General features: G+C 47.9%; 1 protein-coding gene across 1 annotated transcript in view; it reads right to left on the reverse strand.

Annotated features, from left to right (window-relative positions):
* HELB (DNA helicase B) overlaps positions 1-17,766 on the reverse strand; it is a 785,178-nt gene that overhangs the window by 437,633 nt on the left and 329,779 nt on the right. The gene's annotated exons all lie outside the window — the stretch shown is intronic.

Genomic DNA, 17,766 nt, shown 5'->3' on the forward strand with positions numbered 1-17,766 from the left:
CATTGAACAATCCATCTAGATATAGTGGACTTTGAAACTGCATCTCCTTCTCTTCCTGCTGCCACAGAGACAAAGAACTGATTAGTCTTTCTCAGTGGTCTGGTTCTTTCCAGGTAGAACATGACAGCTCTGCGTACATCCAGTGTATGCAGACTTTTTTCTCCCAAGCTGGAAGGGTTTTGAAAGAAAGTTGGTAGTTCTATTGACTGGTTTACATGAAATTTCGATATGAATGTTGGTGCAAACCTTGGGTGTGTGCGTAGAACCACCTTATCCTTGTGAACTGTTACGAAGGGGTCTAGTACAGACAGAGCCTGTAGTTCACTTACTCGCCTAATGGAGGTGATAGCTATTAGGAAAGCAGTCTTAAGAGTGAGGTCTTTAAGAGGTGCCTTGTGCATGGGTTCGAAAGGAGGGCCCACGAGTCTAGAAAGTACCACATTTAAGTCCCATCCGGGAGCTGGGTTAGCTATCGGAGGGTGTATTCTCTTTACCCCCTCCATGAAGGCCTTGATAACTGGTATCTTCCACCACGACACTTAGTTGGGAAGTGGTGTATGCAGAAAGTGCCGCTAGGTGGACTTTAATGGAATTGAACACTAGACCTGAATCCAGTAAATGGGTCAAGTATAGAACAATGTTAGTGGGAGAGCAGTCAACTGGGTTGATGGTCTTAATTCTACACCAGATGACAAATCTTTTCCACTTGCTAGAATAGCAGTGGCGAGTATTAGGTTTTCTGGCTTCCCTGAGGATGTCCATACATCTCTGCGGGAGTTGTAAATGTCCAAATTCTACGATCTCAGGAGCCAGGCTGCTAAGTTCATGGTCTGAGGGCATGGATGCAGTGTCCTGCCCTTGTCCTGTGACAGCATGTTGTACGGGCAGGGAAGTTTCACTGGGGGAGATAGGGACATCTCCATCAAGTGAGCGAACCATGGCTGCCGGGCCCACATTGGGGCCAGTAGTATCATGGTAACCTGCTCCTGGTGCATCTTGTGCACCACCTTGTTGAGAAGGGGAGTTGGGGGAAAGGCGTAAACACATTTCCCTGACCATTGAATCAACAGACCGTTCCCCTTGGACTGGTCCTGGGGGTACCTGGAGGCGTAACTTTGGCATTGTGAGTTTTCCATAGTTGCGAACAGGTCTATTTCCGGGAATCCCCATTGCGTGAAGACGTCTAAGACGATGTCTTCGTGCAATTGCCATTCGTACTCTTCGGGCAGGGGGAAGTCTCTGCTGAGTTTGTCTGCTAGCAGATTGAGTTCCCCTGGTACATGTTGTGATAGTAGGAACATGTTGTGTTTGAGAGCCCACTTCCATATATTCTGGAACAGCTTGGACAGTCCTGGAGAGTGAGTGCCCCCTTGCTTGTTGAGGTAGTACATGGCTGTGGTGCTGTCTGTGAGGACCATCAATGTCTTTCCTTGTAGGTGTTCCTGAAAGGCTTTCAGTGCTTTGAACACCGCAAGAAGTTCCAGCAGGTTTATATGCTTGGATTCTAAGCTCAGAGTCCACGCTCCGTGAGCAGTCTGATGGGATAGGTGAGCCCCCCATCCTGTGAGGGATGCGTCTGTGGTTAGAGTGGCTTCCACTGCGGGTGTGGCAAAAGTTTTCCCTAATAACAGGTTTTCTTTTGTCCACCACCGCAGCGAGAGAACTAAGGCCTGCGAGACCACCACTAGATCGTCCCATTGTCCGCTGGCCTGACACCACTGGCTGTTGCGCCACTCTTGCATTGGGCGCATGCGCAGGCGCGCGTGAGGAACCAAATAAATACATGACGCCATCATCCCTAGAAAGCGCATTGCTTTGCGTACCGTCACCTCTCGACCTGCCACATAATGGGGGATCTGAAACAGCATGTTTTGGACCCTCTCGTTGGAGGGGAAGACGAGGCCGTCCTTCGTTCGAATTAGAGCCCCTAAAAATTGTTTGACTTAGCTGGGGTCTAAGCTGGACTTCTTTTCGTTGATGGAGAAGCCCAGTTGGTACAAAAGGTCTACGGTCTTTTGGGTATTGGAGAAGCATGTTTCGTAAGAATCCCCTGTTATGAACCAGTCGTCGAGGTAAGGGTATACCGGGATGGATACCCTGCGCAGGTGGGCCGCTGCTACTGCCAGTACTTTTGTGAATACCTTCGGTGCAGAAGCTATCCCGAAGGGTAGTACTCTGAACTGGTAGTGTTTGTTCTCTATCTTGAACCTGAGGTATTTTCTGTGTGCTGGCAACATTAAAATATGAAAGTATGCATCTTTCATGTCTAGCGTTGTCATGTAATCCCCTTGTGATAACAGTGGGATTACTTCCTGCAAGGTCACCATACGAAACTTTTGGGGTTTGACAAAGTTGTTCGCTGGGCGCAGATCTAATACAGGGCGCATGGTTAAGTCCTTTTTGGGTACAAGGAAGTACACTGAATAAATACCTTCTGTTACCTGAGATAGGGGGACAGCCTCTATAGCTTCTTTTTTCAGTAGCTCTTCTACTTCTTGAAGAAGAATGGTGAGGTGTTCCGGTGTTATGCGTCGGTTCCGTGGGGGTCTGTACTTCGGGGAACCGTTGAATTCGATGCAGTATCCGTGGGCTATGGTGGATAATACCCAGCGGTCTGACGATATTCCCTCCCATGCTGATAGGAACAATGTTAGCCGGCCCCCGACCGGTGATGCATGGGAGGGGACCCGAATCTTCGGGTCATTTGTTGGTATTGGGCGTGGAACCTTTGGGGCTGGAGCCGCGACCTCTTCCTTTGCCACGCCGTTGGCCTCTTTGACTGAACTGGGTGTTGTTACCCTGGTTAGAGGGCCAGTTGGTAGCAGAGTAAAATTGCTGTTGGTTCTGCTGCTGGCGTTGGCCGCGAAAGGAGCGTCTATTGCCATAGCCGCGTCTGTTAGGGGGCCTAGAAATTTGGTCAAGAGTCTTGATGGTATCAAACTCTTTCTTCGCATGTTCTAGGGCCTCATCAACTGCTTTCCCAAACAGATGTGTTTGTTCTATGGGCTTATTTATCAGGGAGGCTTGGGTTTCCGGCTTAAATCCTGAATTGCGTAGCCAGACATGGCGTTTGAGAAGTATTCCCTGAACCAGGGAACGGCCAGCCGTCTCAGCGGCATCTAAGGAGTCCTTTACGATGCCCTGGTTTACAAGAGTTCCCTCTGATATTGTAGCTAACAGGCGTGAACGCAGGGGTTCTGGTGCGTCCTCTGCTTCGCTGCGCAGCTTGCTCCACTGTGCATCCACGTAGCTAGCTAGTAGGGAATTGTTATTTGCAATCCTAGTTGAGAAGGCGGCGGAGGTCGTGATTCTCTTTCCAAGTGCATAGAGCTTCTTGCCCTCTTTGTCAGGTGGTGCTTCACTAGTGGATAGTGGTACCCCTGCTCTTTTTCTTGCATTAGTAACTACGAGGGAGTCCGGAATAGAATGTCCTCTGATGTACAAAGGGTCAGAGGATAAAGGGCTGAAGAGCTTTTCTATTCGAGGGTTGACCCCTCTTACTAAGGCAGGATTGGAAAGGGAAGGAGATATTCTTCTCTTTATAGAAGCCAGGAGCGGAATAGACTGGCTAACAGGGGCTTTTTCTTTAATAACTTTCTCTACAAAGTCTATGTCAGGAAGAGTTACCCCTGTGTCTATCTCAAAATGCGCTGCTGCCTTGCGCAATAGTGCATTGAGTGAAGGTTGGTCATCTATGGGAGAGGAGTTCCCAATATGTGAATCCTTGAGAGGAGAAGGGTGAAAGACATCAGGGTCTGAGTGCACTGATGGGGATTGCCAAGGCTGCACTGATGGGGATTGCCAGGGCTGCGAGGTAGCTGTATCTTCTTCAAAAGCTCCTGCAGTAGTGTAAGGATCTTCTTCGAACCCCTCTTCATGTTCTTCCTCTCCACCCAAAACACTCATCTTCCTGGAGGTATTGCTCCTCTTCAGTGAGGTCATATACGTCTGTGGAAGGGGGAAACAGCCTAGGAAGCTTGACCCTAGGGTCATCCTGGGGCCATTCTCTTTGTCTTTTGTGAGTGGGTGGGTCTTGGTTTCCCAAAAACCTTTCCATTTTCTCCATACAAGAATGGAGTCTTTCAAGGGTCTCATGGGGTACCCCTGAATAGTCTAGAGGGGGGAAATCAGTGTTTTCACCTTCAAAACGCTTCGAACGCTCCCACAACGTCGAGGAGAGGTTTCCGTCTCCCTCTGAAAAGCCCTCCGGTAGTTCAGAAGTGCCCCTAGATGAATGGGGCTGTTCCTGGCTACTTTTGTGCTTTTTTGGCGCTGTATTCGACGTTTCTTTCGAGGGCTCTGGTGTCGACGTTGCCTGCGTTGCGCGTTGTTCCTCGACGGCCGCTCTATGGAGCGTTACGTCAGATGATTTTGAGGTAGCGCCCGTGTTTGATGAAAGCTGCGTTTGCGGGTGGGGCTTGAGACCTTTACGGTCTGAGGAAGACGCCGGAGTGCCCTGCGTCCCCTTCGGCGCTGATGGATCCTTCGTCCTCGACGAAGAAGAGCCGTGGGTTGTGTGTTTAGTCTTATGGGGTCTATGTGCGTCCTTGTCGCCGGGGTGTTCATCCCCATAAGCAGGGCGTGAGCCGAGCCCGTTGGGGCCGGGGACGGACGTCGAGGAGCGCGAGCGCTCCTTTTGGGGGTTAATGACTTCCGTGACGGACGTCGAGTTATCACCCTCCTCGTCACTTTCTGTAACAGCGGCGGCGGGTGAGGAAACTGACATAGCGTAGTCCGCCCACCTCTTAACCTTTCGTTCTTTAAGAGTTCTTGGTTTCAAGAGCTTACAGGCCGCACAGCCTGTCCTCTTTATGATCGGGGGGCAAGCAACGATTACAGAGCTTGTGTTTATCCTTCCAAGTATATTTGCCCCTACAGCGTGGGCAAAACTTAAAAGGTGTCCTCTCCATAGCTGAGGCAATAATAACTGGTGATAACAACCCCAAGGGAAAGATAGGGGAGAAAGAAAGACATTCTCAAAGAGAAGATAAAAGTTTGAACCCCCACTCTCCCTACTGTATGTTGGCCGGCGAGGCCAGGCCACGTGTTCGGCAGCGCCGAAGGATCTCCTCCGCCTCTTCCCCTCCGTCGAAAACTTGCTCGGCGGAGAAACAGCTTCACAGCTAACGTCGAGGGGAGGGATCTTTAACAATATAATAAGTATAATTAAGGACCGAGGTCCGTAGTAAGTATTAGCAATGTCTCTCTAGGAGCTCCGCGTAAGGCGACCAGAAGCTGGGCGGAAAAAAACAACCTGAGGGACCTCGACGCGTGAGGGATTGTGGGTACAACGCACGTCACTATAGGAATAGTGTTACAGACACGCCTTGTCGACGTCCCCTTTTCGACTACGAAAAACAAAATGCAATACTCCGCAGTGACCGCTGGATGTCGGACCTATGCACAGCATGTGATTCTAAGCAGATTAACAAACATCAGAAATATATATACACATGAAGCAGATATAAACTAAAGCAATATTATATCAACTAGCAACATCAAATGTACATTTAGAATAATGAGAAATAAAGCAGGTTAGTACATTGTTATGCACTTTTCCTATCCACACATTGAGTGACTTCAGCCAGGAAAGAAAAAGCACTTGGTTAAATTAGCCCTTCATTATTATGTTCCAAGTCAGTTCAAGTAGGTAAAGAGCAACAATCACAGTTAAGCAATACTGTAGCAACTCTTATAAGGTTTAGGCACTCTTCTCCCCAACAGGAAAAACAAGAAAGGAGTTCGTCTGTTCAGGTTTTTTGGAGGGAACAAGCACTGCCAAAGCCAAGAGGGTTAGAAGATTTACTGTAAGGGAACCAGCTAAGCCAAAGTCAAAAGGAAAGCAACAGTTTTGATGCAAATCTTCTTAGCATCGATATGTAACAAGTTAGTTGGTCTTTGCAAAAGTTCAGGGGCTTAGGAGAAGCCTTCGTGGGGGGGCACAAGCTGTTAGGTCTGGGCGACTAAAAATGGGTGAACACCCAAACAGCAGAAACACAGCTCCAAAAACAAAGGAGCAACACAAACAGCTTCAGGTAAGATTACCAACAGCCCAACAGTACCTCGAGTGTGAAGATGATGATGCAGCTGGACACTTTCTGGATGCACGGCTGCAAACCCGGTCTCCTAGTCCTTGGTCGTGGTGACAAAAGGGGGGATCCTGGATGGGCTCCTGTAGCAGTAGTCAAGAGAGGGACTCGCCAGCAAAGAATTTGTCTTACTCCCACGTCGGTTTGTGGTTTTGGCACCTTTTTCTCAGCACCGAGAGGCAACGATCACTGCTGGTTGGAATCATCTTTTCTGTGTCCTGCACTCTGGTGAGGGGACTCTGAGGAGAGGATTTGTGCTTCTGGGGGTCCACACAGATCCCACCAAAGTTCCAGTGAGATTCGTAAATGGCAAAGCAATGCACTTCAAGGTGGTCGAGGTACCCTGGGTATTGGGATTCTTCAGCCCATGAAGGTCACAGGACGGCTCAAATTGAAGAGCGTCTTGACGCTGGTTACGCCTCCCCAGCCAAGAGGAGGAAGTCATCCTTGCCGGAGCTTCCCTGTCGATTCAAAAACGGGGTCAGGACAGCAGCGGCGCTTCAGCGGTTAATGGAGGTGCTGCAGTAGTCTCTGGTCATCTTCTTCTGCACTTCAGTTCCAGTGGTCGACAGCCTTCTGTACCAAAAGCCTTGCCTTTTATGAAGGAACCCATTAATTCAATCCTACAGACCTGTCAATCACTTGGGGATTGCTGTCCTTGCAGGACAGCCAGCTGCCCAGTTCAAACTGGTTCCAGTAAGGCATACCCTCAGACAGACCAGATAAGTTTCGGGCTCCTCCGCAAAACTCAAAGAGGACCCCACCCCCACCTGGAATGGTAGAAGGGCCAAGAAGGAACACAAACAAGAAAAAGCGATAAAAGACTTAGGGCCATTTTGGGAACATGGTCACCCATGGCTGCTGTACTGCAGCTGTGAAAACAGCCTGCAAGTAACTAACACAAAAATGGTAAAAAGGTATCCGCTGACACCAGCCATTTAGGGTTGTCCGTTATTGTAACTTATAAAAGTAACAGGAGCAGTGGGAAAGGAAGAACAGTGTAGCCCCCCCCCCAGCACTCCACATAAGGTGGTGGGTGCTGGTCCCACAAAAAGAAAGTTAAGATACAAATATCCTACCATCCTTGAGAACAGTATTTCTCATGGAAAAATAGTAACAATAAATGTCAATTCTCCCAACTTCATCTGCATTAACCATCTCAAGGGTTGATGGTCAGTTTAAATTTGGAAAGTAGTCCCATACAAGTATGGTCTAGACTTCTCCAAAGCCCACACAATGGCAAAACATTCAATGGTTGCCCATTGGTCTCTCTACCTTAATTTTCTACTAATACAGCAGATGGGGTGCTCTCTGTCTTGCTCATCCAGTTGGCTTAATACTGCCCCAATCCCTGTGTTAGAGGCATCAGTCTAAGGTCTGGGTATAATCTGGAGCAGTGGAGCTTCACAGAGGGCATCTTTCAGCCCCCGAAATGTTTTTCCACAATCTTCAGTCGACAACTTTATTAGGGAACTTTGGAGAACATATGACATTCAAAGGAGAAACTATGGACCCATAGTTCTCAGTATTGTACAGCTAGTACTTTGCTGGGTAAAGGCTTGATCTCACCTCCTCCTACCTCATGGCTAAGGTAGACCACTTTGCTCTGACCAACTTGACACTTGCTAGCCTTGATGGTCAGATGAGCCTGTTCTATAACCTGCAACACATATCCAAGGTGGTAAAGATGTTCTTCCCCAAGTAGGGCTGAACATTGCAATGTCATCCGAGTATGCCATGCAGAAGTCCTCTAACCCATTCAGAACATGGTTTACCATCCCCTAGAAAGTGGTTGGTGCATTTTTTAGTCCAAAGGGCATGACCTTAAACTGGTTCAAGCCTACAGGGGTAGACAATGCTGTTTTTGCCATGGCATGGTCTGTCAGGGCAATTTGCCAATAGCCTGACGTTAGGTCAAATGTGCTGAGGAAGTTGACAAATCCAAGTTTGTCCACCAGCTCTTCTGTCCTAGGTATTGGGTGGACAACTTGAGGGCGGCCCCTGAGTGGAAGGACAAAAAGGCTAAAGAAGGATATGAAACAAAGGCAGTCTTTCCACTTATCAACTTGACATACTTTTAATCTTGTATGTGCCATTTTTTCTGAAATTTGTCTGGAATAAGTCAGCCCTAGCTAGAGAAACCCTTCAATGATACTCATGTGGGGTTACTGCACAAATGTATTAATGTTGCCTTGTACCTATGCATTAGAAGGTTGCTTTCATGCATTTAACAGACGGTTTTAGCATATACTGCTGTTTATTTTTTGTATAGCATTTTTTATCATTTATTTTTCACAGTTGTGCATTTAAAACAAAGTTTGTGAGACAATCGTGAATGACAAAACATATTAATATGAACCACATATACATCTGTTTACACTTCAGTGCGGGTAAACGAAATTCGGCTACAAATCAATTCTCATAGCATATACATGATAGAAGCATAGCTGAAACTGAATTGGTGTATGCATTGTAAGTTTGACCTGACTACGATCACACTGCAGACTAGACAGTGACCAATCCAGGGTCATAGTAACATTAATATTGATAATACGTGTACCTGCTACGTGCAGGCTAAGGGTGCTGGATGCTTCTCGCAGCCTGGATAATGGTTAGACGGCGGCCGGAGAACGCTGAAAAGAGAGATATGCGTGTTGTCATGGAAAGGGGTTCCGCTTAATATTGCCATGTGTAAGTGGCAGTGAGGCAAGTGTCAGCGGCAATGGGGAAGGAGACAGTGAGCATATCTCAAGGTCATCCAGCTCAGGACTCAATCCTACCAGAAGACGCTGGGTTTGTTCGTTACAACCCGATGTTAGGGCAATGGTGGGTACATAAGTGGAATACTGCATGCGCGTAGGCATGGAAAGTGAGCGAAACTATAGGCGCATGCGCAGTCACGAGAGGATTGGATCAATGTGTACTGGTAGTTATGGAGACGATCATGTAGCTGTGCACCGAGGGTCGCGCCTCAGGGCAAATTCGTAAGCCACAGGGAGTAGAGTAATTCCTGGCGTGAACGTGTGCCTGTAGAAAGGTGTGGATGGACTGGAGTGGAATCTTGCACATTTAAAGATGTAACACATTGCAGTATGGAAATTATGTGAGCAGTCTGAGGTATAACTGGGTGGCTCAATGATTGCGAGGCACATGGTCGAAAAGTAGTGTGTGCGTATGCGGCTGAGCCCAGTAGCTGTGTAGAGGAACGGAACAATTGTAGCTGGGCTCAGCCATGCAATATCATTAATGCAGCCTCATTGAGGCTTTTGTTGATGATTGTGTAATTTACGGTCGTGCTGGTGGAATGGCATAAACGTTACTAATACATTTCAATAAGCACTATTTGTGAACACCCTGAATTCTAAATATGAGGCTGTGTAGTGGCAGGGCATGAGGTCATAAGCATTGTGAGCTTATGCAGGAAGGCCCTGCAGCTATGTATGGGAAACAAGCCAATTATGGCAGGGCACAGCCATAGAGTGTCGTTGCTGCGGCCTCATTGAGGCCTTTGTTAATAGTTTGCAATTTGTAAATCCAGTAAGCCTCTTTGTGGTTCAGTGCGTTGCTAACGTTGGTAATGTTTTCAACCTTGTCAACTACCCACCAGCGTATATCATCCTGGTTGTGCTGATATTCAATATGGCACCAGGGGGGCAGTGGCGGATCTGCATCATATCCTTGAGTGTTGTTCAATGATCCGTTTTACTTGTCTGGTGGTTTGACCTATATACCTGAGACCACAGGGGCATGCTATAATAGAGATGACATTGGCGCTCTTACAATTAGAAAAGTGCTGGAGAGACCAATCTATGCCTGCTATAGCAAAACTCTTGGTCTTTTTGGTAAATTGGCAGACCGAACACGTGCCGCAGGGGTAGTGAGCTGATAGATCTCTAAGGTTCCAGAGTGTATTCCTAGATGTCTTCTTCGTAAGCCTGGCATGGGTCAGGTACTCCAAGTTTTTCGAGCGTTTAAGTGCCTTACAGGGATATGGTTCATGCAGAATCTGCAATTGGATCAGTAGCCAGAATTTAAAAATAATTTGTTTAGTTTTAGTGGTTTCTGGGCCGAAGGTGGTAAAGCACGTAATAATGTCTTGACCGGTGGTTTTGGTGTTGGGTTGAAGGAGGGTTTCTCTTGTAGTGTGTAATGCACGCTTGAAATTCTTTCTAACCAGTTTCTTCGGGGACCCTCGCGGCTGCAGTCTTCTTTCCAACTGTTGGGCATGGTGCTTACACTGGGACATTTCAGTGCAGTTCCTTCTCAGCCGTAAAAATTGTCCATTAGGTAAGTTGTCGTTGAGGTTCTTTGGGTGACTGCTGTGATAATGAAGCAGGGTGTTTCGATTTGTGTTTTTCTTAGAGTGTGTACGTCACTCTATCCTCTTGTACCTGGATGGATAAGTCCAAAAAATGTATTGAAATGGAACTGGTTGCAAGGGTAAATTGTATTTCTGCAGTGCATGAGTTGACCCAAGCGTGAAAGTTCCGTAATGTTGTAAGGTCCCCTTTCCAGATGAAGATAATGTTGTCTATAGATCTTCTCCATGTTGTGATGTTCTTGACAAATGGATTGATCTTGTTAATGACGAAGGACCTTTCAAATTCCGCAGGAGCGTAAATGGTCCAAAACCACTGTTGGGCTGCAAAACTGGCTAATTAGGATTTTCCCCTGTTATAAATGAGAGAGAAAACAGGAAGGGGGGAACTGTAATCAATATACGTAGTAATTCTACTAGGGCTCTCCCCTGCTTCCCCACCCTGACTGGCTCCCCCTTTTTACTCTTAAGGCCCACACTCTTCTCACCTGCGTTTTGTTGTTAGGGAGCTCTCCGTTCTGCTTTTTGCACAGGGGTGAATAGATGTTGAGGATCAGAAGACACTGATGCTGTTAGTTAGATGAGCCTCTTAAGGTAAGTGTTCTTTATTGTTAAAAGAAGTCTTTGGTCCGAATAGGCTCTGAAGTCTCCGAGAGGAAAAACCTTCTGCGGTTGGAGGGATCTCTCTTGTTGATTTGTGACAATTCTCTTTCTTTTGCAGGCTTTCAGAAGAAAATACTTTCGCTGAAGGAGCTCGGGCGTGGTCAAGGAAGAAACATGCAGACTTCTTTGAGGTATATATGCACGCTTACTTTTAGTGAAAACGCGCAGAACGGACTGCCTTTGGTGCCCAGCTATGGGTTTTCTCTTGAGGTAAGTATGCGCGCATAATTAAGGTAAGGCGCGCGGCACAGCGTGTCTCAGCTGTGATACTATGGCTTTCTTCTGTGAGGCACGACGTTGGAATGTGGAAAAAGTTTGTCGGAGCTTCAGGTACATATACGCGTATAGTTATTTTCTTTCACCCTCAGTCTGTAATGTTCATTAACTAACTATGGTACCCTAGTCTTTCCAGGTTTTCGGAGGTCGGAAAATCTAAGAATGCAGCTGTGGCCGTGGACGAAACCTGTTGATTGCACTGCGGAACTACAGAGGAAGAAATCACCTGTCGGAGGACTGCTGTTGTGGATACTTTGGTCAGATAAGATACAGTCTATGGTCTGAGTTTTCTGGGAGCAATTCAAGTTCATAACTTTACTTATTTCTGTTACTCTGCAGGAGTGTGAGCTGAGCGCCAGTAGCGTTACACCAATGTCAGCGGATCTAACGCGAAGCGCGTGTTACTGTGGTGGCATGGCTTTTTATAGTCCTCTATGCCCAATGTCTGGTCCTCTATGACTACTTAAGCAGTGGCCCACAGGGCGGCAATCTTAGGGGAATTAAAACACCATTGAATCTATATGATAGCCCATTGTCACCATGGTACTAGGGAATGTGAGAATGCCATGTTTGCCATGCTAAAACCAATCTAAACCCTGCAGATCTGTACCAAGACTCCTTTCTGGCCCGGACTCCTGAGCCTAAAAGTGAAACCCTGGCAGTGATCATTACAAGAAGGGGTCGTCAAAGGAGAAATAATTCTGTGTAGGCGCTAGCTTCAAGAGTTCCACTATGAAGTTGGTAGGGACCCTTCTTTGTGTCATGTGGTGTGTAAGGTGTGCCCTTATACATTCCAGAGCTGCTCCTTGCAGAATGCTTGTATAGAGTGATTTGATATTCATTGTTGTCAAAAGTGTCAGCAGATGGATTGTACAGGGTGTCTTCAAAGAGTTGTATGGTGACCATGGTGTCGCACAAGTAGGTCGGGGTCTGTTGGTGAGGGGCTTGAGAAAGAAATCAATAAACTTGCAGATGGGCTCTAGAATTGATCCGCACCCAGACCATATAGGTCTACCTGGAGGGTGCAGTGCATTCTTGTGAATTTTTGGGAGGGCGTAGAACACCGGAATTCTGCCTTCCGATGTATTGAGGTAAGCTGCTTCCTTTTTGGTTATCCACTCGTGTTCAAGGGTGTTAAGACGGGTCTCTGAACTCTGACCTGGAGGGGCAGAGGTTCAGAAGGCCAGCCTAGTTTCTTGGAACAGGGTAACCTCTGGACAAGCCAGACCAATCAGGGTAGCGATGGCGGCGGTCAAGACTAAGTCTCAAGAGGGGTGAGGGTGACTGAAAGACCTCAATGAGCACACAAAGCAAGGACACTCACAAATTACTCCAGACAGGTGTTATATTAAAAATATAGAAACATTTATTGCAAGGCCTTTGTAACATCAACCATAGCAAAGAATCACAGTAATACTAAAGTAAACCAACACATCACAATCAATACAATCTATATATACAAGACCGAGGGGTCTAAGGAGTTAGGAGCATGGAATATGTAGACCACCTAGACGGGGAGGAAAACAGGCAGTGCAAGTAATCGTTAGGCCCAGTTCGACATCAGAAACACACCTAACTAGGAGGCAGTCCAAGACCTACGAAGAGTGGAGCCTTATGCTCAATAGTACATGCACGCGCTGTGTGCCAATAGACAAAATATTGTCTCTTCAAGGATCTTTGACAGTCCAGGAAGGTGGATGAGGCGATGAAGAACAAGTCCCCACTACTCAAGCAAGGCCTCCACTTGTGGGCAGAGGCCGGGTGAGAGTGCGGGATAGAGTCGCTATTTCGCAACAGCGGTAGAAAAGAACTGGGCTCCTGCGCGAGGGGCCCCCGGTTGGGGTATGGATTACTCACCGGTCCCCGACGCAGGCAGACTCAGACTTTGCCAGTTCAGTTCATGTTGCTGGCAGGTTCGGATGCGACAAGCAGGACGTCTCGACACCGTGTAGATTCCGCAGTAGCAGGATGCAGGGTCGAGGGGGTCACAAATGCAGCGAACGTGCACAGGTCGTTGCCACAGCAGGGCAACACGGCAACCACGTTTACACTGGTCCGGGCGCACTCGTCTCACTTCAGACCTGGGATTGCCAAGTGTATGAAATTTCAGTGTGAGGGTGCCGTGGACAAAGAGCTAGCAGTAGGCCAAGTTTCGAGGGCTTCCCCGAAATGGCGGTGGTGACAGAGCAAAATGTCCTGCGTAAGCTGGTCAGCCCACTGGTTGGCCCAAGGACACTTCCGAAGAGGCTTACTTGCAGGGCTTGATGACGGTGCCGAGAATAGTTGGTCCCACTATTCCAATGGATCGAAGCGCCTTTGCAGACCTTCTAGGACGATCAGAGGTAGAGGGGTCTCGCAGGACGACAGCGGGCTCAGGGTGCCAAACCTTCCAGCGGATCACCAGTGGTTCTTCGACTCGACTTCTTATTGTAGGATACTTTGCTCCTTATCCCTTGTTCGGTGTGAACTCAGGAGATCGACCTGGTAGTGGTGTTTTCAGCCTCTTCTTATCCAAAGTTCCCTTTGCGCCAAAACAGAGAGGACCCAATGGGAGATCTGCTCACAAACACTCACTCCATACGTGGACCAATCACGGACCGCGGTGGTCCCAGGCATTCCGGACACTCCAGAATCTCTGGCACCCAGGATGTGTATTGGGAACAGACATCCCAGCCCACATCCTGGAGACACACACACATGGATCTGTTGCTTAATGCCCAGGGTCAGATCCTTATTAAGCTTTTTATAGTTGGTCTCATCGTCTAGGAGTTCGCCACCCATCTCCCGGTATTGGATGATGTTCTGTATTATGATTCCACCCCCCTTGTCGGCTGTCTTTATGACGATATCTTTGTTGTCCATTATTAGTTTATGTTTATTAGGTTTATATAGCGCTTTAATCCAAAGCGCTTTACAAGCGCTTTAGTTTAAGAGATCTCATTTCATGGTTCGACATATTGTGCCTCTGGGTATGGGGGCCCGATTGAAGTTTGTGGATTTCACTTGTCACACATTTTTCGAAGGTGATGATGGCAGGTGGGGTCTCGTCACTTGGGTAGAAGGATGATTTGGTTCGGAGTCCAGTGTCTTTGTCTGGATTCGTGTCGTTTGCATCCTAGAAGTATGATTTCAGGTGTATTTTACGTAAGAAGCTCTTGAGCTCAATATCTAATTTGAGCCAATTCGTAGGGTTGGTTGGGAAGAAAGAAAGTCCTTTGGTCAGCACTGCCACTTCCGGATTTGATAGCTGGAGGCCTTAAAAGGTTGAAGACTGGAATCTCATTATGATTTAGTACCTCCGCTGCACCCTCCATCGGCCCCAGGGTTGTCTCCAGCCTAGGTATCCAAACATCTGCATTGGTGCCAGGCTTACGAAGAAGAAATTCAGGAGTACACTGTGACACCTTAGAGACCCATCACGTCACTACCCCTGCGGCACGTGTTCAGTCTGCCAATTTACCGAAAAGACCAAGAGTTTTGCTATAGCAGGCAAAGATTGGACTCTCCGGCACGTCATCTACATTATAGAATGCCCCTGTGGTCTCAGGTATATAGGCAAACCACCAGACAAGTAAACAAATGGATCATTGAACACCGCTCAAGGATACAGTGCAGATGCGCCACTGCCCCCCTGGTGCCACATTTTATTGAATATCAGCACAACCAGGACGATATACGCTGGTGGGTAGTTGAAAACAGTACCAACGTTAGTAATGCACTAAAAAGATGCTTGGTGGATGTACAAATTACAAACTATTAACAAAGGCCTCAATGACACTTTATGGCTGAACCCTGCCGTAATTTCCTTGTTCCCACACATAGCTACAGGGCCTTCCTGCATAAGCCCACAATGCTTATGATCTTATGCCCTGCCACTATACAGCCTCGCATTTAGAATTCAGGCTGTTCACAAATAGTGCTTACTGAAATGTATTACAGTTACATTTGTTACATTTGTGCCATTCCACCAGCACGACCGTAAATTACAGAACTATCAACAAAAGCCTCAATGAGGCCGCAATAATGATATTGCATGGCTGAGCCCAGCGGCAATTGTCCCATTCCCCTATATAGCTACTTGGCTCAACCACATACGCACACAGTACTTTTCAACCCTGTGCCTAGCAATCATTGAGCCTACCCAGTTATACCTCAGGCTGCTCACAGAATTTGCATACTGCAATTTGTTACAGCTTTAAATGTGCGAGATTCCACTCTCACGTCCATCCACGCCTTCCTACAGGTGCACGTTCACCCCAGGAATTGCTCTACTTCATGTGTCTTACAAATTTCAACAAACAAACCCGGCGCCTCCTGGAAGCATTCACTCCTGAGCAGGACTACCTTGAGGTATGCTCACTGTTTCCTTACCCATTGCTGCAGACACTTGCCTAGCTGCCACTTACACATGGCAACTTTAAGTGGAACCCCTTCTGTGACACCACGCATATCTCTCTCTTTTCAGCATTCCCCGACCGCCATCTAACCATTATTCAGGCCGCGAGAAGCATCCAGCACCCTCAGCCTGCACGCAGCAGGTACACGTATGGAACAAGTTACTTACCTGTAACTGTTGTTCTCCAGCATGGGTCTGGCATGGATTCACATGCTCATGAATATTCCCCGTCGTCAGACTGGGAATCCTCGGTAAAGAAAAAATCAGTATCAGTTTCGTTTCTGATCTGTCTTTCTTAGTAGTAACCAATCACTGATCTCTGGGTCATACTGCCCCCAGCCAATGACTGCCCTCTCCCTAAGCCCCGCCTCTGGCAGCCATCCTCAGATTTGGTAGTACGCCAAGTGGCAGTATGACCAAGTGAAGAGCCGCAGAGGGGTAGGTAGGAGGGTTCGCATGTGAATCCATGCCAGACCCATGCTAGAGAACAACAGTTACAGGTAAGTAACTTTTTTTTTTTTTTTAAATATATTTTTATTGTTTTTTCCAAGAGAACATACAACCAGTATCATCAACACGACAATCAATTAAATATCCACAATAATTTCCCATTCCCTCCCTCCCCAAGTGAACCCGGACCGGGGTTGCGCAGTCTGCTGCTGGCATTAGGGTGAGCCCGGGCTGTCCGGGTCCTCGCCTGAGGTGCTGGCTTCCTTAGGACTGAACAGGGCCGTCGTGAGGGCAATCCACTGCAGGAGGTCCTCCGAGTCATTTATTTTTTGCTGTCTTTGCGCCAGCTCCCAGGCCCCGGTTTCAGCCACAGTCCATCTGCGAAGGTCCTCCCACCATGTTACAAGTTTAGGGGCCCTGGGACACTTCCAGGCCATTGCGATGCGCCTTTTTGCGAGGATGTACATCAAGTCTTTGAGCCTGTTGAGAGGTTTGTTTTTTTTCCCTCGTGGGTACGAGCCCAATAGACATGCCTTGGGGGATTGCACGTCTAGCGTTATGTCCTCCTCTGCAACCTTGGTCTGAATTTGCGACCAGAAGGTTCGTATGTTCGGGCAGGCCCAAAACATGTGGGTCAGGGAGGCCGCGGGTTCTTGGCACTTGGGGCACCACACCAGCGCCATTGAATCTCGAGATGACAGCTGGGGTAAGGTAGGCCCTATGGATGATGTAAAATTGGATAAGCTGGAATCGGGCATTCCTAGAAACCTTTTTGTGATAGTGTGTTATTGTTTCCCACTCCGTGTCGCCGAATAGTGTGTTCAGCTCGGCCTCCCATTTGCTCTTGCATGTGAGTTCGCTATGTGTGGTGTTGTCAATTAGGATCTCATAAAGCCTAGAGGTTTCGTGTCCCCCTTCTGCCACACCTATCAGGTTCTCTATGGCCTTGTGTCCGGCGCATTGGGATTCTGCATCCGGCCATCGCCTCCTAAGTCTGTCCAGCACCGCCCCGTATACAGGTAAGTAACTTGTTCCATACGTGTACCTGCTGCGTGCAGGTTAAGGGTGCTGGATGCTTCTCGCGGCCTGAATAATGGAAACTTGTTCTTTCTCCAGCATGGGGTCTGGCATGGATTCACATGCTCATGAATAAAAGAATACATAGCAGTATACACATGCACAACCACGGGAGGTGGCAACAGGCTCAACATTAAGCAATACAACAACTCAACATTAAGCATCTCTTACCTCCTCACCAGGCTCACCTTAAGCGAACAGGATGCGCAGCACTGCTTGGCTGACCCTGGACTCCTCCCTGGAGTCCCGATCGACGCAGTAGAATCTTGTGAAGGTGTGCATCGACCTCCACGTAGCAGCCCTGCAGATGTCCAGCAGGGGCACACCAGACAGGAACGCCGTGGTAGCAGCGATCGCTCTGGTCGAATGGGCTCTCGGACGGCCGGGCAGCGGTCGGTTTGCCAACTGGTGACAATGCATGATGCAGCCATCTGGAAATGGAAGTCTTCGAGAGAGCCTTCCCTTGATTCACAGACCCAAAGTTCACGAATAGCTGT

Source organism: Ambystoma mexicanum, chromosome 12, assembly GCF_040938575.1.
Source record: "Ambystoma mexicanum isolate Mex_15411 chromosome 12, UKY_AmexF1_1, whole genome shotgun sequence".
Taxonomy (NCBI): domain Eukaryota; kingdom Metazoa; phylum Chordata; class Amphibia; order Caudata; family Ambystomatidae; genus Ambystoma; species Ambystoma mexicanum.